The sequence below is a fragment of the Henckelia pumila genome, chromosome 3, assembly GCF_033568475.1.
Source record: "Henckelia pumila isolate YLH828 chromosome 3, ASM3356847v2, whole genome shotgun sequence".
Classification (NCBI taxonomy): Eukaryota; Viridiplantae; Streptophyta; class Magnoliopsida; order Lamiales; family Gesneriaceae; genus Henckelia; species Henckelia pumila.
Genome location: NC_133122.1, coordinates 64,583,716 through 64,607,505, shown reverse-complemented (window position 1 = coordinate 64,607,505; position 23,790 = coordinate 64,583,716). Strand labels below are relative to the sequence as shown.

At 34.3% G+C, this 23,790-nt stretch overlaps 2 long non-coding RNA genes and 1 pseudogene across 6 annotated transcripts; 2 read left to right on the top strand and 1 right to left on the bottom strand.

Moving 5' to 3' along the window:
• Positions 1–816: 816 nt before the first annotated feature.
• LOC140891378 (uncharacterized) lies at positions 817–5,568 on the top strand. 5 transcript variants are annotated; one of them, XR_012152513.1, is made up of 7 exons: positions 817–1,060; positions 1,784–1,884; positions 2,605–2,693; positions 4,049–4,121; positions 4,544–4,657; positions 5,037–5,137; positions 5,409–5,568. It is a non-coding gene; the product is annotated as an uncharacterized lncRNA (long non-coding RNA). The 5 variants fall into 5 exon arrangements; XR_012152510.1 differs by lacking the exon at positions 4,544–4,657; XR_012152511.1 differs by having other exon boundaries at positions 4,544–5,137.
• Positions 5,569–6,986: 1,418 nt separating this feature from the next.
• On the top strand, positions 6,987–9,050 carry LOC140892168 (uncharacterized). The gene is made up of 2 exons (XR_012152750.1): positions 6,987–8,041; positions 8,815–9,050. It is a non-coding gene; the product is annotated as an uncharacterized lncRNA (long non-coding RNA).
• A 726-nt stretch (positions 9,051–9,776) lies between these two features.
• On the bottom strand, positions 9,777–23,473 carry LOC140887031 (uncharacterized; annotated as a pseudogene).
• Positions 23,474–23,790: the final 317 nt, after the last annotated feature.

The following is a 23,790-nucleotide window of genomic DNA, read 5'->3' as shown; positions in this document are numbered from 1 at the left end:
CTGAAAAGTGTGTAGTTTCCTCACCTTCATTTTGGGTCATTTGGAGATAGAGCAAAGGTAATGGGTCGCAAAATGCAAGCATTTGGGTACGTGCACACTACTCAATGTCGCTAAAACACATCAAGAAGTCTTAAGCGTCGCAAAAGCATAGCGAGAAATCTAAACGTGTTAAAAATAACGGTTAATTATAATTCAGTCCCCAAACCTAAACAAAAATTAATAATCAGTCCCTGTCAGAAAAAAAACTTTGTTTAAATTCCCTGGGCCCACATGTTTTGTTTCGGATAAAATTCGGTACAAAACATGAAAAATATGGTACAAATACATGATATTTGAGTATCAAATGTGTTAGATCTAGTATAAATATATGATTTTCTAGAACTAAAAAATATTGATATTAATAACACATTTATCTTATTTGGAGGAAAATCGGTACAAAACATTGAAAATATGGTACTCATATGTGATTTTTGAGTACCTAATGTGTTAGATCTGGTACAAATATATGATTTTTGAGTACTCAAACACATGTTGCAAGTTCACATTAATAAAGATGTTTAGATTTTATACTCAAAATTATATTATTGTACTCGATCTTGAACAATTAGTGCTCAAATATCTTGTATTTGTACCATATTTTCAATGTTTTGTACTTAATTTTATCCGAGTAAAATAATGTGGGCCCAGGGAGTGCAAACAAATTTTTTCTAACAAAGGACTGATTGTTAATTTGCTTTTGAATTTAGAGACTGAACACCAATTCACCCTTTCAAATAAACCCGTGAAGAATTTTTTTTTGAGTTTTGCCTACAGAATTTCACCAAATAATTTCTCCCTCTCTTTTCCATCTCGGATTTTCCCCCCTATGTTGAATTTCTTTGTTTCCTCTAGTATTTGTATATTTGTAACGGGGATCGAGTGCCTAAGGAGTTGTGGATGCATCAATCAAAGGGCCTTGAACAAATTCGTTGCGTAGAATCGACGAGCTATGGATCAAACCAAGCAAACAGCGCGTAAGTCAACCGGTGGGAAGGCTCCTTGGAAGCGGCTCGCTACCAAGGTCTGGGATTTCTTCCAATTTCTCTTTGTTTTTTTTGTTCGATTTAGATTTCTAGGGTTTCGATCGTGTTTTTTTTTTGTTGAGGAAAGTTTTTTCGCCGATCTTTGTTTTTGGATTGTGAGTTATTCCTTTTTGCCTGTCGAAATCAGCTTGAGTATTATTGATTGAATCATGAGATTGTTTAGCTTTGGCCGTCTTGATCTGGGATCAAAGCTGGAGTATTATTGATTGAATCATGAGATTGAGTGAGGAGGATTGTGATCCCAGCTTTGATCCCAGATCAAGACGACCAAAGCTAAACATAAGGTTAATTTTCTTTTCGTGGTGCCAGTTTATGTATTCAATTAGCTGCAACATAAACAATATTAGATTTTTTTTTTTGTATTTTAGACCATTGATAAATGATAAGGAATCTTGGATTGATTGGTATTTGTATCTTTTCATGCTTCTTTGTATAAGAGATCATTTATAGTTCAAGTTTCAGCTATCATCTTTAGATTTTCATATTAATGTAACTTTGTTTATTGGTTTTGTATGTGTAATAGCCAACAAAATAAAATGTTGCAAGACTGATTCATTATCGGGGTTGGATTTCTATTTATTTGTTATGACACTGCTTGTTTTAGTTGCTATTGACTCAATATTTTTCAATTTTTATAATTTCTTCAGTGACCAAGGTAATCCTTATGCTGTAACCTGTCATTGTTTTTTTGGATCACACAGCTTGGAATTTGACACAACTCAAAATTTGACAATCCTGGAAGACCTGAATGTGATAACCTTCTTTATCAGTGTATTAGCTTATTACCTACAAGACAAAACAGGTATCTAATTTTCTAAATGCAAATGTTGCTGGTGGTTGTACCTATAAATTTCATTTGCTCACTTCTCATTCTTTGAAGCCTTATCTATCTCGCCTATAAAGTGTATCCAGCTTTCTGCATGTTTTATGACATAAACTGCAGATAGTTATGTGAATGAAGATTGATATAAGTGCAGCAAACTATTGTGCACGGGTTAAGTTCCTGTCTTGAAATGTAGCCGTAATCAAAGTTTGCTGCTAATCCTAGAATTGTTGTCAGGAATTAATATTTTTCCGTGTTCCCCTGCCTTCTATACATGCGATGCATTTTTTGGGAAAGTCTATGCTACCCCAAGGGCAGTGCCCTTGGGGTGACGTGACAGAGTATGATTGGTTAAAATCCGTAGGCTCCACGTGGGACCCATTAATTTTAACCAATCACGGATTGCCACGCCACCCGTAGCATAGACTTTCCCGCATTTTTTCAAGTTCAGTCAGAACACTCCTTTCTGTTGTCACGAGCGGGAAGCACTTCATGAACAAATTTTTTTCTTAAAAATTTGTTCATTTGGATAGAGCTAGCTGCTATTTAATAACAAGTTATTGAGATGCCAAAACCCAGAAGTCAAAAAATGTAGTATTTGGGTGTTTTTAACTTTTTCGAAGTTGATTTTTTTAAAAATCCAAATTGGTTGTGCTAAATAGCTTTTTGGCACTGAATCTTGAGGATCTAATGATGCAGGAAGTTGAAGAAGAATGCAAGGATATGAATTGGGGTTTTTTTAAACCCTTCTTACTGATGCATTAATTGAGCATCTTCATCCCATCCAGGTTACGTTCTTTTGACATTATTTGACTATTTGTGTTCTTTTTTCGAAAGATATTTAATTAATTAATGGTAAATCATACATTTATTAAATTTGATAATTATATTTAAGTATTTATTTGGTATGGACAAAAAAAACATTCATATCTATTATGAAGACGCTTCTAAAGTATCAACAAATGGAACAATAAAACAAATTAAAATATTTGGTGTCAAATATATTTGGCGACGCATTCCATGTAAGAAATGTGTCGTCAAATAATTGCAATATACAGAAGAAAAAAAAAAAAGCATTGCCTCGCAGTACTTTTGGCAACGCCACAAAATATCACTCTTTACCGTGTGCCCAAAGATCACATTGACATTTGTCTATAAGGTATTGCGACGTTGGATATCGATGAGTTTTTGCATCGCCAAATATGTTGCGACGCGTTTAGTCCATGCAGTGTCGCGAAATATAAAATTTCTCATAGTAATGATCATCACTACTGTTAAAATATTGACCTCAAATTTTCACTAACATCCTGTGAGAGAATATAACGGGGACGACATTTGTCATCAATATAAAAATTCTAATAAATAAATGGTTCAAATATGTTGTATTTTCACTACTTGAAATTTTTTATGAATAATCATTACAATTAATCAATACTTAGAATTAAAACTATATATTAAAGATGCTAATGAAATCCTTTAAAAGGAAAAAAAAATGCAAATGAAAAATAGTTATAAGTTGTTTGTAATTAAATAATGATTTATGTCATAAATCGTTGGTTCGAGTTTATATATAAATAAATTTAAGTTGACAATGTTTTAAAACTTTTAAGTAGCAAAATAAAACTATAGAACGCTATAAATACTAACCATATTTATATTTTAAAAAAATCATGGTATTGCAGATTAACACATGTCAGATTAAAACTATGACTATCAATGATGAAAAATTTATTTTTCACAAGAATAATAAGCATGAAATTTAATGAATTAAACATACTTATATATAATATATAAAAAGGAGTGAAAAAAAATGAATTCAAGAACCAGTTATTATTATAATTAACATGGGATAAAAATAATTTTTAAATAAGTAATGTTGACAAAAAAAGAACGTCAATTTTAAAGACAACTTAAAAGTTTGATCATGTACCCGTAAAAAAAAAAAAAAAAAAAGTTTGATCATGTAGTAATAATTTTTAACGCAAGAGAAATAATATTAATCGATGTAGGTTGCAAATACATTATATATTGATAATTTAAAATAAAATGCCGATCATTTTTTTTTATAAAAATGAAATATATATTCCTTTTCTATATTTGAAATGAAACAATAACAAAATAATTTAATATTTTTACCTTGTAGAGTTTGTTGAATTTCAAGATGCCACAGGATTCTGAGAGCTCTCCTTTGTTTCTGCACCGTGAAAGAACAAAAGGTTGCGTATTCAAATGAGGTGTAAGCATATATATTCTCATAAGTGACTGTAGCATTCGAAGTAACTATATTCGAACAACATCACTTGAAAAAGAAATGTAGATTTTCATATTAATTAGAAAAAACATAATGTACTTACCTCAAGCAAGAATTTTGTGATACACCACATTTTTCGTCCATGTGTCGCCAATTATTTTATTTGTGCTCGGTTTAATTAAGACTTTCGTGTTGGCCATTGAAGTACTTTGAGATAGTGCAACATACAGGTGACCTTGTGAGAATACAGGCTGAGGTAAATATACACCAATGAATAGTATATATAGTTTGTCCTTGTGCCTTGTTAATTGTCATTGCAAAACACAATCGAATTAAAAATTGCTTTCTTCTAAATTGGAAAGGATATATATCCTTCATTTTCTGCAGGAGATAATGATATTCTCGAAATGAAAACATGTTTTCCAGTATGATGAACAACCGTGATTTCTGCATGGATGACATTATCTTGGAACTCTCGACATACCATTCTCGTCCCATTACGTAAGCCAGATGGATCTAGATTCCTCAACAACATAACTGTACAAATTTTTTTTTTAAAACGAAACAATGAGAAGGCATGCCATTAGGAGTTAATGAGTTTAGAAATTCCCGTGGATAAAAATTCTGAGTGTCATCAACTGCTTCATCTAAACTTGTGAATGTTCTAGCCTCACCGGGGAATACTCGAATTATTTTCTCATTCAATTTATCAACAGTCAACACACTCATTCTTTGATGCAAGTATAGCTCTATTTGTCATGAATTAGTCGACTGGAAATTTTTCTCAAGATTTGGGAAAATATGATCAATGAGCTTTTGTTCACAGAAATCTTCATCATCATCCTCAATTCCTCATCATATTTTATAACCATATTATCAGGAATTTTGATATTGCCATCAGTTCGAACATTCGGTGCCATTGCCAACTCGAAGCAAGAAATCACTAAAGGATCTGACCTTGCTCGCATGTTTTCTGATAGAGTAAGATGATACATTTTTTGTATAAATACGATTTCACCAAACTTGCATTAATAGTTTCTTGAACAGATGCTTTACGAACAACGTGATCAAATTTAAGTGCCGAAAACTCGTTCCTCCTGATAATTAATTCGCAATAGTGTTTGTCCCTCGTTGATTTTGTGTATAGCAGATTCATCGCAAACCAGTAGCCATTTTAGTCGATCCCTTCCATTAATATTTTTGGACGACATCTTCTGCTAGATGACAGTTCTATTTCCTCCGCTATTTGCAGGTGATTTTCATTGGAAAGGAATCTGTATACATAAACAGAATGGGTCAGGTAAAATTTTGTTAGACATGATATATGATAGGTCCATCGAGCCTATTTTTGAGTCACTTGGGATATTAAATCACACTTTACATATGTATGAAATCATTGAAACTTCTTTCAAGCGCATGAGTTAAAGATTACTCGCAATCACAGCAGACACAAGATCTGATGCCTTTCTTGAAAATGCCGCGACCAAAAAACGTAACCTTAATTTGATCAATTGGATTTACTATAGCCTTGTAGAAATAATGTTTTCTATCCTTTTGGGTTGTGGACTAACAATATGCATGTAATGAAAAGCAAGCCTGGGTGGAATTATTTTTTCTTAACCTCGTAATTAATTTCCCATAGTTTACCGCGCAACCTATATATGATCGTTTCTATTTTTCTAAAAAATTAAAAAACACAAATAATTAAGTATAAACTAAAATAAAACTATTATTGATTCTTTCATAATTAATTGATATAGCTAACAGTACTTATTTTGAGCTTTTCAAATATTAATCAATTAACAATTGAGCACAATAGTTACATTAAAGAAATGAAAATATAATTTAATAAGAAATGATATTATACTTAAAAATTTTAAATAAATTTCAAATCAATACAATGAAAACAATCCTTATACATATTAGTCGTGGACAATGTAATTTCAACTATCTATTAAAAAAAAAGAAACTAAAAAAATTAGTAAGAATGTTTTACTTAATCTAATACAAGTTATTATCTTACTAATGATATTGCAAATAAAATGATTTTTTTTTAAAACTACATCTACCATCAAATCAAAAATTTAAAATCTACTACTTTTTAAATGTTTACTCTCATCATAAATCCGAAAAACAAAACTTTTGAAGGTCCTGTTATCTAATCACACATTTATTCCCTAAATAAATTTAATTTACTACTTTTATTTATAATTTTCATTTTGTAATAATAATTTTAATTTAAACAATATAATAAATTTAAAAAATGTTAAAATTTTATTTAAAATCGAGAATATAAACACATTGAGATTTTTTTATTCAGTAATATCTTCAAATTTTTTGTGCTACTTTTAGTATTTTATGTCTAAAAAAATATGAAGGATGCAAATATTTGAAAGTAAAGTTCAGTACTGTACGTATGATTTTTTATTTTTTCCACATAGGATCAATAGTCAAACCTAATATTTCATACAAATTTCTTTGTTTACCGTATGTGCGTTCTACTATGCTTAGTAGAATGTCTTTATAATATCATTATTTTTTAAACAAACGTATGTTTTTTAAAAAAAAATATAAGATAATATTTTATATTAAATTTAAGAAATTAATCAATACTTATATGAAAAAATTATATTTTTATAATAAATGGTTTTATTTTTAAATGTATTAAAAATGTTATCATTGTATGAATTTAAAATTTATTAAAATTTTGAAGTATAACATTTTAACATTTCTTAATAAATCATATTTTAATTTCTTTAACGTTTGTGCTTAAATGTATTAATCTTGGCTAATACTTGAAAATCTCAAAGTATGTATTGTTAGCTATATCAATTAATTATGAAAGAATCAATATTTGTTTTATTTTAGTTTATACTTAAATATTTGTTATACATCAACAAAAATTAAAGTCTAAAATAAGAGCTATACAAATATAAACGCATGTTTAATTTATTAAAAAAATATAAATAATCCTCGTGTCAAAATAATCATATACAACTTAATTGGGCCTGTACAAAAAATTGGTTCATATAAAAATACATTTTTATAAGTAGACGGTCGATCCATTAGTAAAAAATCAGTTCTTAATTGGGCCTAAATCAGTTTTTATTTTAAATGTATTAAAAATGTTACCATCCCTCGTTGTTGTTCAACCAAACCAAACCAAACCCTAACCAGCCGATTGAAGATTGTTGATGACGAGTTTCAGCCGATTGAAGATGGGTATGAAAGCAGTTATGAGGCACGAACGTGCCAAAAATTCTAGATAGATTGGCCTATGTTATGTATGCTTTCCTTGAAATGTTTCACTTTGGAACAAATTCTAAGTTGGGCATTTGGGATTTCTATTAGGAGTTCTGTCATGTTATATTTTTTGGAACAAATTCAGACTCAGGGGCTTGGGTTCTCTTAAGGACGTTCGTCATTGGGACCAACTTTCCTATCTATTAAAAAAATTGAATTAAGCTTGTGAGTGTCGGGTAATCTCAATTTGAAATGTGACTGATCCAGTTTTCTTAGCAATTATAATTGCTTAGATCTTGATGGTTTTTCCCCTTAGAGATCGGAAATAAGTTTTAAGAGGATCAGTACATATATCTGAATTCTCTGAATAAGTTTATTGTAAATGAGTCTGGGTCGCAAGTGTCGAGTATGCGAGATGAGGCAAAAAAGAAGAATTGCAGGCTTCACATAGCATTTAGATAGATTGGCGTAGTCAATGATTTGGTTGGTGATTTCTATTATGGGAGGACATTCAAATCATCTTTTATGTTGAATATTAATGTGGTGTAATATTTCGCAGTTCAAGCTGTCGTATTTGTGATATCTGTTAGATATATTATGGAACAAATTCCCTCTGGAGAGGTGAATTCATATTATGAAAAGGTATTCGTTTTTGTTACATCCATGCCTTGCCTCCATACCATTTACTGAAATTGATACCTTATTTGACTACCAGTAGGCTCTCAGGTCTCCAAATAAGACCAACTGCGTGCTAACTGAATGTTATTGTAGAGCTTTTTTAAGGATGTATTGACTAGTGTAAGTTTTAACCGGCAGAACATTCTCCATCTATTAAAAAAAAATTGAATTAAGCTTGTGAATGTAGGGTAATCTCACCTTGAAATGTGACTAATCCAGTTTTCTTAGCATTTATAACTGCTTAGATCTGGTTTTTTCCCCTTGAGAAATCGGAAAGATGTTTAAGAGGCTGAGGCTGTATTGAATTTTAATTAGTTTGTCCCTTAGTGGATTGGATTCATGACGTTGTAGTAGATTGAATTCACTGTATGATAATTATTTTATCTTCTAAAATGGGGAAACAAATTAGTCAAACATTGTGTCATATTGAATTTGAGCTCTAATTTAATGAATCCAATGCTATTTGGCTTGAGCTAAGATCACAATTGAGTTTGGCTTGGTTAGTTTGAGATTCAAATTGAGCAAACCCAATAAACTCTTGCACATATGATAATTCACAAACTCCAACTTGAGATCCGATCAGTGATTTTTTAAAAACCTGGGGAAAATATCAAACAGAGAGGAAAAATTTAACTTTTTGAGATTCAAACAAGCCTGCACCTCAGAAGAACCACTTCTGGGTTATTGTATCAGTTAGATTACTATGAATTTTGATCATTTTGGGCTATAATTTGCAGGTTACTATGAATTTTGATCATTTTGGCTAGACGAGGAGTGGAGGCAAAAACTGGAAAATGACAAGATGGTGATAGTATTGGCACCACTCACTGGAGAATCTTAGTGTGTCATACACTCGAGATTGTGAAACATTTTATTAGACATGAGAATACTGTCGATATTATATTTATTACTGTTAACGTTATGTTGTTAGCTAGTATTTCTATGATAAATTATAAAATATTCTTAAATATAATTATATTTCTTTTAATTTTTTATTACCCTTAAAAGGGAAAAAAAATGTCATTATGAGTTTCCAAAAATCTATTGAAGTTGTAATAATTTAGAATAAATCAAATTTTGAGTTTTATCACGTACGACTATTTTTTCATTTACATTCAAGTATGGTTCGTTAGATACATGTAAGTGAAAATAACATTATTTATAATTGCGGGTTCTGAAACGGAACTGAACCATATATTTTTTGTTTGATTCGCCAAACTAAAAACTTTTTTGTCCCTTATTTATTCTTAAAAAAAATTTCTGTACTTTTAAAATCTTTTTATTCTATATTTTTTGTCATTTATTATTTTATTAATAATACACAATATATATATATATATATAAATTAAAAACATGAAAATTCGGTTATACAGAACAAAAATTAAAAAAATTCCGATTTTTAACCGGACAGTTAAATCCGATTTGGTTTCGATGATTTGGTTTCGTTCCATGATTCAGGCGACGAACCTTCGGTTAGGAAGAACACTCGGTATTATGACAAGTCTGATTCAACATTCACAATATTTTATTTGAATCATATAATCCATTAAATTTTACAAGTTTTCGCTTAATTTGCACATGATTTGCACCGAACTTGCACTTGTATTAATAAAGTTGCAAAACAAGCAACATGCAAAGCTAAAATTTAATTTAGCAATAGCGATTAAACCCACCATATTATATGTAGTAGCACTGTACGAAACCAGAAGGCACGTATACACTTTGTAATGAATGAATGTCAATTGTCGTCCGGTAAACAAACACCACTAGATGGCAAACTCCAGATATGGAAACATATCATTTGCAGATAGATCAACATTCGAAGTTGGCAGTACAACTTGTGGATCAGGTCTAACGTGAGATGCGAGGTTTGCTTGCATCTGCTGCGACAAGGGTGGTGGTGGTTGAGGAGTCGAAGGAGGAATGGCAAGGGACCCAGAGGAAGCTGTGGGAGGTTTGATGGCTTGCAGGTGTGGAGCCATCGCACGATTCTCCGAGCCAGTATGGGGATTACCTTTAGGGGTGATGGCACCAATGAGTGGTGGTCTAGAGGGGGTATTTGAGAACAGAGCTGGTGCACGTTGAACAGGTGGAACCATAGAATTTAGGATAGCGATAGGAGCAGGTGTCGTAGCTGGAGTCGCAGAATGTTCCGTTGGAGCAGATTGAAGGTGCTGCATGAGACTCTCCGATTCACCTGCAATTAAAATAGGTATCATGCCAAGTGTACGGGACACAAAACCACACAAATGTCAACAATCAGTAAGATTGCAATTAAAATAGGTATCATGCCAAGTGTACGGGACACAAAACCACACAAATGTCAACAATCAGTAAGATTGGGTGAGGGTATATCATTTTTCTGCAATACTCTCTCAAACTTATATGGTCCATGATGCGAAAGGCGACTAACTGCAATGCAATCAGATCAGTCCAACATTTTAGCCGGAGATAATTTATGCACAGCGGTAAGTCAGGCCCACGACAAATGGTGGTCCACGGACAGAGTCTTGGGAGGGTCCAGAATGTTGAGTAAATACTTCTATATACAAAATTCAAACGTGAGCTTTATAACAAAATCGAAAAATTCATTTATTGCTCAATTATAATTGCTTCAAAACAAAAGAACATACAAAACAGCATTATAAACCGAGTCAAGACAATGGCAAGAATTTTCACTTCTCAAATGACAAGAAAAAGTTTAACATACCTTGTTGCATTCCTGGGAGGCCATAAGGCCTGTGATCCAGACACTTGGATCTGAAAGCATCGGCCAACATTTTATTCATGAGAACTACGCCCTGATTCTTGCCAAGTTCATTCTTTTTCAACATATATTCCGCTTCAGTGTTCTTAACCTTCGTATCATAATTATTGCGTATTTTAGTAATCATTTCCTGCATCTCCATCTCACATTCAGAATTGAGCTGTGAAATCTGTTTAAACAAAAAAAGTGTAATACCATGAACATTAAAACACCATGTGGAATATGATCGAGATAAAAATTTCAGACACCAACCAAATCTTTCTGATTTTTCTCCAACTTTTCAGATTCTTTCTGCATCCTTTCTAGTTCAATTTGAAGTGGTTCATCGGGCAACTCTGGAGTTGAATTGCCAGTAGTAACCTGATAAGTACTATGGCCCTGAAGGTCTCTGGAGCATGATTTGGAAGTTCTTGAACTCCAGCCACAGGGCAAGGATCAAGGTGATTACCACGTAGTTGTGAACTTTCTCGACTTTCAGAACTAGGTTCATGTACAAGCACTTCATCCTCCCCAGCCTCAGCAGAGGGAATTGGAAGTTCTGGAACTCTAGCCACAGGGCATGGATCAAGGTGATTACCACTTAGTTGTGAATTTTCTCGACTTTCAGAACTAGGTTCATGTACAAGCACTTCATCCTCCCCAGCCTCAGCAGTGGGAAAGGAGCTACCTGCTCGGACATGATTTTGATGTTCAACCTCAAAAGTTGGAAATTGATTGCCGCTGAGAGTTACATCAACAGATGCGGAATGCAGCTGCTCACGGTTCTCAGTTTCTGGTGCTCCATGATTGGCCAGGAGTGAGTTGTTCACAGCATGAACAAGTTGTGAGGCTGAAACCTCAACATGCGAACTGCTTTGATTTTCTTGTTGAAGCTCAGCAAATACTACCTGATCACGACTATCCCAGTTATTTTTGCAGTGCTGTTAACTAAGTTCTAAAGTATATCCAATGCAAAGAACTTTATGATGAGAATAAACGGGGCATGGAAATTGATGTTCAATTCATTTCAAATGAATTTCACATCACGACCTTAAAATAAGACCATGCAATGCAATCTGAAAAAGATCATGAAAAGGACGACTAATCTGACATGGAAACTAGAGCTGTTAACTAACGTTAAGTGAACATTAAGTTTATCCAACCCAAGATCAACGGACAAAAATCTAGCATTCCAAAATGTGATTCAAAAGGCACTACCTGCTGCGGCAACAAATCATAACAATTTGGAGAAGTTGATATTAGCTCTGAATGTACCACTTGCTCTTCAGGAACAGGTAAAGCACCAACGGTCGCTACATCAGGTCTATTTCTTGGATTCTCCACAGCATCAGCCAAACCAACTGCTTCAACATTATCGAACTCTTCATCAGGAATGTTAGCCAACTTTAAAGGAGTGAAACAGCCTATTACTCTATCAGGAACATGATCAAGCACCACTTTAGGAACCTCTTCATTCATCACAACTGGTTGAGTTTTATCAGAAACCTGTTGTCTCCGAGCAGGCAGGTCCATCGAAGCAATTTCATCATTAGGGTACTTTGATTGATTAGGCTTCTCAACCACAGCCAATGATAATATATCTAAAGGCAATACCAACTTTTCACTTGGTATATTTGAATCTGTCAAATCACTTACAGTTTCAATAGGAGCATTACAGCAAACTGCCTCAGATGGTGCACTATTAGATGTCACAGATGGTGCCACCTCATTCCTATCCTCACGTTCTATTTCACTTTCAGCAAGTTTATCCTCCATTGTCATTTTCTCTTCTATAGGGATCTGGCCTTCAGCATGCTCTTCGTCAACATTAGATGGTTCCATACTAACGCCTTCTTCCACTAACAAGTTGCCATATTCAACAAAGTTCTCAGAACAATGCAAATAGATCCTCTTTAGAGTTCGCAGTCTCGTATAAACTGATGTCACTTGTTCTTCAGTGCATTGATAATCTAGAAGCTGTTTTGCTGACATGAGGGAATCCTTCTTATCAACTTTTTGTTTCAAGATTGAGGCTGCAATCCAACACTAGCAGCATAAAAGTAGAATCAGACTTGTTAGTTGTGCAAGAGTAGCAGGTGAATGAGTCAGCGTAGAAAAGTTCTCTAAACTTTACTTTTCAACGTAGTTAAGGAATTGAAGAGATATATGGAGTAAGAAATAAAGTACTCCTCTTCACTAGACATTCCACTAACTGTTACACAAGATATTAGACAAAGCAAGCAGTTACATAGGAGAGATTATGGGACAAATTAGTCTGCTGCCTCCAACCAACTAGAAAAAACCATGAACCCAGGCAATCACATGCCCAAAAATTTTAGCAAAAAGAAAGATATACATTGCGCTCCAAGATATCCCATTAAAAATTTTCTGCTGAACCAAAAGAGAGCAACAATAGACACCTATTTAAGGAAAGAAATGAATTTTTTAATTTCTCAGATTAATGAACGAGTATGGGTGATGGCGAGAAGCATGTGCCTATTTGGTTTTATTCAATATTCTATGGAATTTATGCTACACAATTTTCCAAGAGTTGGGGTTAAACCGGTTGAGCAGGAATTTCATGTGTCTTATCATGTTATTGCCAATGATTATGTTCAACCAGGAGTAAGTGGATGTGGATGTGGAATGTGGACAATTTATCATTTTAACCTAATTATCATGATATCAATTCTATCATTATTTAAGTCGCAAGAAGTTCATGGTGTAATTGAAATACAAGGCCATAAACTAATAGTTGCAAAATTTTCAGTTATTAAAAGATAAACTTCGCAAAATTCAAGACAAGCTTACAAAAACTTCTCATTCAAGAGTGTGGAGTGCAGTCTACAGCTTTGAACATCATTGTCAGCCAGGGCAGCTGACAACAACACGTTGATGTGCAATTCATGAACTTTTTGCCAAATGACAAAGTACCCCAATAGTGAGTTTTTACAACGTCAAAACAATAATTATGTGTGGTATCATACTGCTTTACAACTTTAAATCCAAACAGGACAACAAACTCCGATCTCGTAAGGCAGGGAAAATTAAGTTAAAAGAAACCAGCATGTAAAGCCAAATCATTTGCCAATAATGAAAGTTATGTTTTGCTGGGTAGAATAATGTTGGATTTTTACAATCCAACATGGTAAACATATCGCAAACCATTTGGTTGCTTTCATACCAGCCCATGGTCATTGACTGTTATTTAAATCTTCTCTTTATTTTTATTTAAAAATAAAGGACAACCGTGCAAGCTGCGCTTTATTGATAACAAACAGCAATACATTGCAAGGGGGGACTAGGACAAAGTTGATTCCAAAATCGATGATGAGAAAAAAAATGAAACTGCTGACAGCCTGGTCAAAATATGGAGCTTTGTTGGTGGCCAGCAGCAACAGCAGGTGGTGGTAGAGGAGAGATATTTGAAACTGGGGAAATTGCAGCAAAAGAATAGGAGAAGAAAAGGAAAAAATGAGAAATGCTAAATAACAAAAAATTTGAATTTTGCCACGATAGGTCAAAGAAACAAGGATGATTATAATATGAGTATTACATCTCTCATTTGAATTCTAGTTCACTGACTTCTATAAACTAAGTTGCTTCTGCTTTGACGCATTATGCTCATATGTCTTGAATGAAACCCGTTCTCCAGCCACAAACTTTCTAATAAATGACATTTATTGACTCAATCCAATTTCTATATAAACTTCAAACCGTTCATTAACAAAAAATTGTATCCTAGCCAAGATTAATGCACAAGGATAATGACATAAGAAGAATCCAACCAAGCACATCAGCAGCAAGCAAGAATTTGTCATGCATGGAAAAGAAACTGACCAGAGATAGTTGTAAAGCCTGGACATATGCTGGCGAGTCAGTGCTGACTTGGTGATTCTCGATGACATAGTTAAGAAATCTTCTCACCATATCCATGACAACTTCCTGCATTTGAAACCATGGGACTTGTTAGATATTAGGGTGATCTCGGAAGCACAAGGTATTGCTGAGGTTTGAAGGTTCAGTCCGACAATAGCTATCACTTCAAAATATTACAATTTGAAAAGAATGGATTCACTTTTCATTTCTAGAATCACAAAACCAAGTCCTCGTGGTAAAACTTCCTGCACAAGTTAAAAAAAATTTAAAAAGATGTAAACTTTATGATACAAATAGAGAAAGCCTACTGCAAGTCCTGAAAAGAATTTGAGCCTCCAACGTCCTATTTGTGATTCAGTTTTAACTCGCCTCTAGGCACTTCCAAAATGGCAGAATGAAATCTTCCGACTATATTTTTCAGTACTTAGATTTTTCACCATTAAATCATCATCTAAAGCAATTTCCTTTCTTATTAAGAACTAACAAGCACAAACATCATAAATTAAAATGGTTGCCTGCTTAGTTGTCAGCTAAAGTACACTTTCTAATCTTCAAACTTAAGATTGAAAGTTTTAGCCCACAGATGGTTAGAAATACTTTCAGTCTCAAGCAGAGGCCCAACAAGGGAGGAAGTCGACAATCTTGACTACCAAAACTTTTTGGGTAATGATGGGTTCACAAATCAGAAAACAGTCCACAGTCCACAGTCCATTCCTCATATCTTGCAAATAATAATGACATGAATTTCATTAAAAGGAAGTGTACTTCTACTTCACTCAGTAAGGGGAGTGTGGCATAAGAGTACGGGAAAATGAATGACATGATTGTGCTTAGTTCTGCATGCATCTCCCGATCTCCGTTTAGGGTTTCAATCATATATATCAATGGAAACACAAGTTACAGTATTTTCAATCAGACAGTTTTATGCTAGAGCAATGTTTCTTTTCAAGCATAAAAATAAGGGATGATACCGAGAGTTGAAGAATTTGGCACAGTTTTATAGTCTCTCCTTCCAGAAAACTATAGATGTTCTTCTTCTCATCAAATAGTACGCCTTTGTCCCCTGGTTCACCCACATCAACCTCGGGACCATGAGAGCTCTGACCATATTTACGATTTGGATAACTGTCGGAAGTAACACTTTCTGTCCAAAACATCTTAGATTTATCAGAGGCAAAGAGAGTTGAAGACCCTGCATCAGAACCAGAAAATTAATGGTATGTTTGTCTAGATATTCAAGTGACACCATATTTCTCCATGAAGACAAGGAATGTAGCAAAGTAAAGACGGATAAAATGAACAAAATTCATCAGGCAATAATTGGGATATCTCGGGATTTCTATACCTCCTCCATCAGAACAGGCAGGTTGAGTGACTTGATGCTCTCCTAGCTCAAATTGAACTGAGGATGGACTCGAGTTTTCATGGAAAACCCTTTTATGCCTCTTTGCAACATTATCATTCTCAGCGTCAGGTGATTCATTCATGTACTGTACTCTCTTCCGATTTCGTGGATGTGAAGCCCTGATATGCCTCCAGGGTGGATCTTTTCTATCCAACAAATTTTTCCAAAAAATGTATGGCTCCTCTCCATCTTTCAACTGTTTTTTTGCCTCGCCAAGCAACGGAATATTCATGCTATAGTTTTCAGCACTCGACCGAACTTCTGAAATCACACTCAGACCAATATTTTTACAACTTTCAGAAAGTATGGCCTGGAACTCCTGGGTGACTTCATCCAAAACTGAGTGCCCAGATGAAACGATAAAAGCAGCATTGTTAGTGTAAGCATGATAATCATCTAATTGGTTGAACAGATATGAGGCACCCCACATGAGTAGAGAGTCACTAGTGGTCCGTCCGAAAGCTTGCAAATTATTATCAAGTTTCAGATTTTTCTTTGCAAGGACTAGGGCTCTTTCTTCAACAGTACAGGATGAGTATAACCTGAAAACTTTCATCTGTTCAGCTTTTGAATCAAATGATATCTTCTGTAGTGCTCTAATATCATTAGCAGGATTCCAGTCACTGTCATATAAGACAACGATATCCACAGCTAAAAGTTTGATGGTCGAAGAACAAGCACGGTTTTCCAGCAGAAAAGCAAATTGCCCAGTTTCCTTTTTATTGAATCGATTTACAGCAGCTTGCCTCTTAGGAACGCTCACCCTAGCATCAACACGTTCATAAGTATTTGGACCATATTTTTGGCGCAAAAAATCATCCAATATATCTCCGATTGATGCCCCTCCAGAGCGCCGTATTGACTGTTCAAATAGTAAATGAATTCAAGAGGAGCCATAGATCACGAAAATAGATATGTGAACCTGTCTAACAAACAACATCGCATGCACAAAGCTAGGAATACAAACAACTGAACAAGTGAACAAATAACACATGCCTATAATCGAAAAGTATCTCTCGCTTGATATACCTGATGAAGTATCAGTGTTTTTAACCCTCGAGTCGTACTCTCTGTGAGCATTACATCAAGAAGTTGTAATTTTCCACTTGCTTTTATGCCGACGTCCAACACCTCTGCAGCAGGGAATTTCTCAGCAAGCATGCGTTCTTGTAAAGAGGAGTCCACAAGGTAAGGGTGATCACAACACTGTTAAGAAAAATGTGAATCATATTGAAACTAACTACTCGCAAAGAGCATATAGAAGGGAAAAGTGCCATTTTCGTGGCATATAGATGAGACTTTAGAGGTTGTTTATGCATTTCACATACACAAAATTTTAATAACTATTACATAAATCCAAAATTGGCAGCCACAGCTTGTCAATGACTTCCGACTGACATGAAAATGCACTCTCATTCAGGACACGGCATGCCAAGTACTCATTCCAAAGACCAAATAGTTGCTGTAGTTGTGTAATTGGAGAGAAATATGCGAGCAAACCTTTCGAACATTTAGAAGAATATCTAGGAGGGCCCCAACAGAATCATTCCTCGAACAAGAGCGAAGAAAAATAGAGTTAGAAAGAAGGGTAGAACAATACAGCTCAAGTTGAAGGTTTGATATCTGAGAAGGAACCCAATACTCAAGGAACTTGGATGCTTCAGAAGTGCTTTTGTTTGAGACAGAAGGTGGCAGTCTCTCCTGTAATTTAACAAGATTTTCCTTTATGTCAGATTTCAGGCTCAGTTTCTCAAAAAAACCATGAGAATCAAGCCAAGAAAATATATAAAGGTATTCCAAAATTGTATCTTCACAAAAGAAATATCAAAAGAATGAGAATTATAATAAATAAAAATTAAGACAATAATAAGCAAAAATAACTTTTTTTGTGACTCAAACCTGAGATGCAAGTTATTGGAAACCAATGTCTGTCCAAGGGACTGATCGATTCACATGTTACATACATAACTCAAACATTGGCTGATTAGTCAGCATCATGGTTCGCTATCGCGGTCGCAGAGGCCGTTGAAGAGACCACTGTTCCAGTTCCAATGACATTTCAAAGAATTGAAAATCATGGATTCTTTTAAAATTCACTTCGTTAAATTAAACTGATAAAGTTCCATAAATTTTGTTTAACAGACCACAATTTGATTTAAAAGTCCAACCACCTCATGACATCACTGCGTGACATCCTTCTTTTTTATATATAGGAAATGATAATATATTAATAGAATAGGTCAAATACAAAAAGTGGACCAGTGGTGAGCGGTGCACGCCTAACTTAGGCTCAAAAGCTGCTAGTAAAATATAAAACTCCAACTCCTGTACAGATCTGACATCGAAAATAATTTAAACTATGTATTCTTCAAACTCCAACACGCAAATCTAAACTAGATCTTATCCCAACATTCTTCAAGCAAGTCTTCTAAATCGTCAAAGATCCTCCTATTCCTTTCCAACCAAACCGACCAACATAAACAGTTAATAAACAAAATCCAAAAGATAATACCCTCCTCCCCAGACCACTCCCAAAAATATCCAGCGTGACATCCTTGTTTAGATAATCAATTGATGACTTTAGTATTCCTTCCTAGTTTTTCCGTCAAAAATGAGTCATCAGACTCACTTTCCAAATAAAGCACTCAGTTATTACAAAATATTTTTACTCGGGATAAAAAACTCTGTGCCAACTGTATTTTGGCCCTCCTCTTTTCATTTTGAGTCTAACAGCTGAATCTCACTGCACTTTCTCGAAGGTACATCAAACTGTCCACATTGAACCAACTAAACTATCTAAAGTTTCCTATTCTATCATTTAGGATTTATTGATTATTGACGACACTCTAGCATTTTTCTTTATAAGTTCACCTATAATTCGGTCCACTCTTCTGCACTCATTCATCCACCTTATCATTCTCTTTCAAATATTTAATAGAAAACTGGCCAAAGAACCGGCCCATAAAACTTTATTTTTAATTTTAGAAGAATTTTACTGTCACGTAAAACTCCCATTGATATAACAAATTTATTTATTTGTAAATTAAACCATGATATATAAATTACAACAATCCAAGTGATTGCCCACCATCTAAAATCAATTCTCCTTCCACTTTCCTACTGAATCAAAATTAGCAGCGCAAATATTCTTTTTCCTACATAGCTCGACACCTTTCTCCTACATGCACCTTGCTAAGTCCAACTCTTTATTGATACACCTATAATCTCATCGTTTAATACCATGCGATTCTAAAAGTAACACCATAAAATACAGACTTGTATATCCTTGGTTAACTCATCTAAATATTAACTCAATGAGATATGGAGTAAATGCAAAGCCTTGTTGTAGCCTAACATTGATACAACATATTTCTTGCTGACTCTAGCAGTAATTATACCATTTGCGATTATGAAAATTCAATTTAGATGAGTCAGAGAGAATAAATAAATAAGATATGTATAGTATACAATGTCAGTAACCCCCATCAATTCATTCACAAGGCTCTATATACCACAGGTAGCAATATGGATCCTCCAAAAATTCCTATAGCCAAAGATGTCATTTCAGGTGCTTTATAGATGATGATTTATTTGTTGTTCCAACAGAAATAGTTGAGAAAACAAATCTTGTTCCTTTTTTACAACTTGAAATAGAAGTTTGTGGCATTTCTTCAATATGAATGATAGTGACCAAAATAGTGAATTTGGACAGGCCAACAAAGCATCTAAAATATAAACTTGAAAAAAATATATATATTTCCATTACAGGTGGACAGATTAAAGGGCTTAATAAATAATAAGCCGTACATGCTATTTAAATCGTAGCACATGAAAGACCGACCTCACGAGTAGACAAGCTGCAGCCTATGTCCTCGGTTACCACATCACTACAAGAGCACTGTTCGTGCTTTGGGGAATCGTGATTGACCCTGCAGGAAAAATCATATACTATTCAATTCAAGAAAGATGGAATTCTTGCCCTCCTTGTATTGTCATTTTTTTTGTTTAGGGTGTGAGGTTGCACGAAGGAAATGCAATCTTATAAATTTTGACATGACAAAATAAACTAAAGTTGTTCATGTCAATGTAAGTTGAAACCAAACAAGCAAAAAAAACAGTGTCTCTGGAAACTAGAGTTAGAAGTAACAAAACAATTCAAACAAGATCCAAAAACTGCTTAAAATAAGGACCATCCTCTATGAATTGCGTTGCATTAGCAAGCGGAGACATCGTGAAAAAATATATAACAGCATCAACAATCCTAAGTTTATATTGTAAAGTACATAAAAAATAAACTACTATAGTTTTTTGTTTCCAGTGTGACCAAGAGAACTACTCCCAGAAAATAATAGATTTGTACTATCTTTTCCATTTCCAAACCAAAAAAATCCTCCATTTGAACCAAGTCAACATTAATTAACCGAGGGCAATCCATTCGCAATTCTAGGCCCGAGATAAAAGATGGTAAATCTGGTACCCCAATGGTTTCCTTTAACTAGAGAACTTTTAGAAGTCCTCTACAACATAAACGGCAAGGTTCATACATGAAAATGCATGAATGGTCCTTTCGCAAGAGGCAACTGTTATCAACAAACATTTTCAATGGCATCTGTCACAGGTCATAGCACCTGACAAAGCATTCCTAATGTTTTGTTGCACTTCAAAACGAGTTTTTTTTTAAAACCTCGGTCAACCTTTTTTGCAAGAAAATGACCTCTTCAAGTGAATAAAAAAATTGCCATTCAAAACTCTTGAGGAAGGATCCATAAAAGTGCTTAATAAATGGCCACTAAGCAAGTGAATATTACAAGTAATATAACTCTTCACATTTACCAGAAACACCATGACTCCATGAGACTGAAATTGAAGTGGCAAGTCTTAAGCATAAGTAAAACTTAGCAAGTTGCTTTTTGAATTATCTTTATCGCGGTCGATATTTGCTAACACACTCAATTGAAAACAACCCCCATTCGCCACCCCAAAAGAAAAAGAAACAGAAAAAATATTATTTTGGCGTGGCATTCAACAAAGGCCAAGCAGCTTTATTGATTTCATGAGTCATGAAGTTACATGTCAGTTCTCTGTCACTTGTATTCCATCCCCATTTCCAAAGGTGCGTGCCTAATGGTCTATTAATGACTGAGAATTAATTAATTAAACGTAAAAAAATTTATAACGAACAACCTGTCCTGCTCTTGCTTTTTAGATTATGAACAATCAATGTAGCACATACAAAAGCAAAGATGGAACAAATGCTGGTCACATGCCAATATTCATTAAACTTCTCAAACATGCACAACGAGTAAAGTTAGGCTTACAATCCAGAATCCCAGATTGTATATGGAAACATACCTTTTTATTTTGGAGCATAGAACACAAGTCCTCATGAGACCTTGATTCTCACACATCGTCGATGATGATGGAATACTCTCCACAACTGCCAGTAAAAAAGTTTTACTACCACTGATAACAGTAAACTCAGAATGTGTATCTATTGTCCATCATACCTTTTGGGCCCATAAATTGTTCTCCACTTTCTGAATTCATGGAAACAACCTGAGTTGTTTCCAAGGAAGCTGAGCATTCTGGCTGAGGAGCATCTATGCTAATAGGCAGAAGATTTCCTGGTAGTTTTTCAGAAACACTAGAACTTTTCTTGGAATCTTTTACACCATTTCTATCTGGGTCGTCAGCACAAACATGAGATGATCTATTAGGTCCGTCCAACGCCCCATCAACATCTACATGAGATAGAATGAAAGATGTCTATGTCATCATTAAAACTCAGCGTATTAAGGAAAATCATGTGTCATCAGATCTCCAATCTAACTCCAGTTAGTTACCATAGTTAGAACAGCATGCAAGTTTGGAAGGGGAGAAAAAGGAAAGTATTAACACATGATATCACAAATTTGTATGATAACCAAAGATAGTAAAGACGATGGATCCAACGGGATTAAAGACAAAGGTGAGACAATTTTCCACTATTAGAACTTTAGAAGTATCAATGCGAGAGAAAGTGGCTCTCACGTTCGGAATTATTTACCTACAACCATTTCCATAACACGCTGTCTTTTGAACAACCCCTTGAAAGTACGGGCATTCATTTTATTCCCATTCATGAAATGAAAATCCACATCAAGTTTAGCTTTCTTAGATTCCATCATCGCCTGCTCGCAGTTCTCTTTCTCCCTCTGACCTAAGAGCACTGGTTCTTTTGAAGATTGCTGGGAACCAGAAGAACTTGATGATGCATTTTTATTAGTCCTATCAGACATTCTCATAGGACTCAGTGTACACTGTTTTTCAGGTCCTTCAGATTTTCTTTTCACTGGAGCTGTCGAAGGTGGTGTCCCCTTCTCAAGGCACTTGGACTTGTGCGAAGGATGTGGCGACAAATCTTTTTCCTTACTTGGTGTTTTATTCAAATTAGTGCTATCGAACTCATCTTTGAAATGTCGCCCCGATCGAGTGTCCCTAACCATTCTCAGCTTCAGCTGTAGCCATAACATTGGAAGCTTAAAATTCTTAGACATCATTGATCTCAAATAAACTCATTAAAAAATATCCAAAAAAAAAAAAGAGAACTACTACCAACAAGCTGTAGCCATAAATTCGGAAGCTTAAAATCCTTAGACAACTTTGATCTCAAATAAACTCATAAAAAATATCCCAAAAAACCAACTACCGACTAACGACTGAACTTGATTGATGTTTTCTCTTGACATCCTCAATGCCAGAAGATAAGTCAAAACTTCGTTCAAATCACCCCACCATAACTTTCATTGTCATGACCCATATGATTAACATTTCCACCAATCCACAGACAACACAACAATTTTTTGTTTTTTGAAAGGAAAAAAAAACTACTAAAATCCAAACATCTATTGGATACACGGTAAAACACCAGACATGCATGCCCCGAAAAAACAAGAACACAAAAACATTTTGCTAGTTAAACCCATCTGTACAAAACAAACAAAAGTCCGCATCAAAAGGAACAGATAACTCAACAAGCAGAAATTGTCAAAAACCTTAAGCAAATAGAGTTCAAAAAATGTACCTTTCAAGCGCAATAAAACCCTAAATTGTAGCAAGAAATGGGTTGCAAGTATGGAATTCCAAAAGTTTCGGAGGGTTAAAATCAGGGGAAACCGGGAAGGAATTTTATGATTATCCGTGATTGTGCATTGTAAGCACGGTGAGTAGGAGTACTAATATTATATTATGTGCCATGATACATATTATCATTATTATTATTATTATCCCCATTACTAATAATGCGAGTTGAACAGTAATAGGTTCGATGAATCCTTTTCTTAATTCAGAAATTGGCCATAAACACGTTTAACTTTAACTCCAACGCATCATTTATTAAAGAAAAAGAAGACGAAACAACTGGAAATATATATATCATTAAAATATGTCAGAGGCGATAATATAAGGTAAGAAGGGATAGTCTCAACCTAGTTAATATATGAACGTTGATGTAGTCACAAAAGAGAAGCTACAATTTATGATGTTTATAGCCATGTTCTTGTGGTCTTCTAAAATCAGTCCAACTTAATTTTTTATAATATGCTTAAATTTTCATATTTTATAATTATAACAACTTAGTAGGTTTTTTTGTGAAATGGTCTTACAAATATCAATGAGACCGATCGACTCGATGAAAAAAGTAAT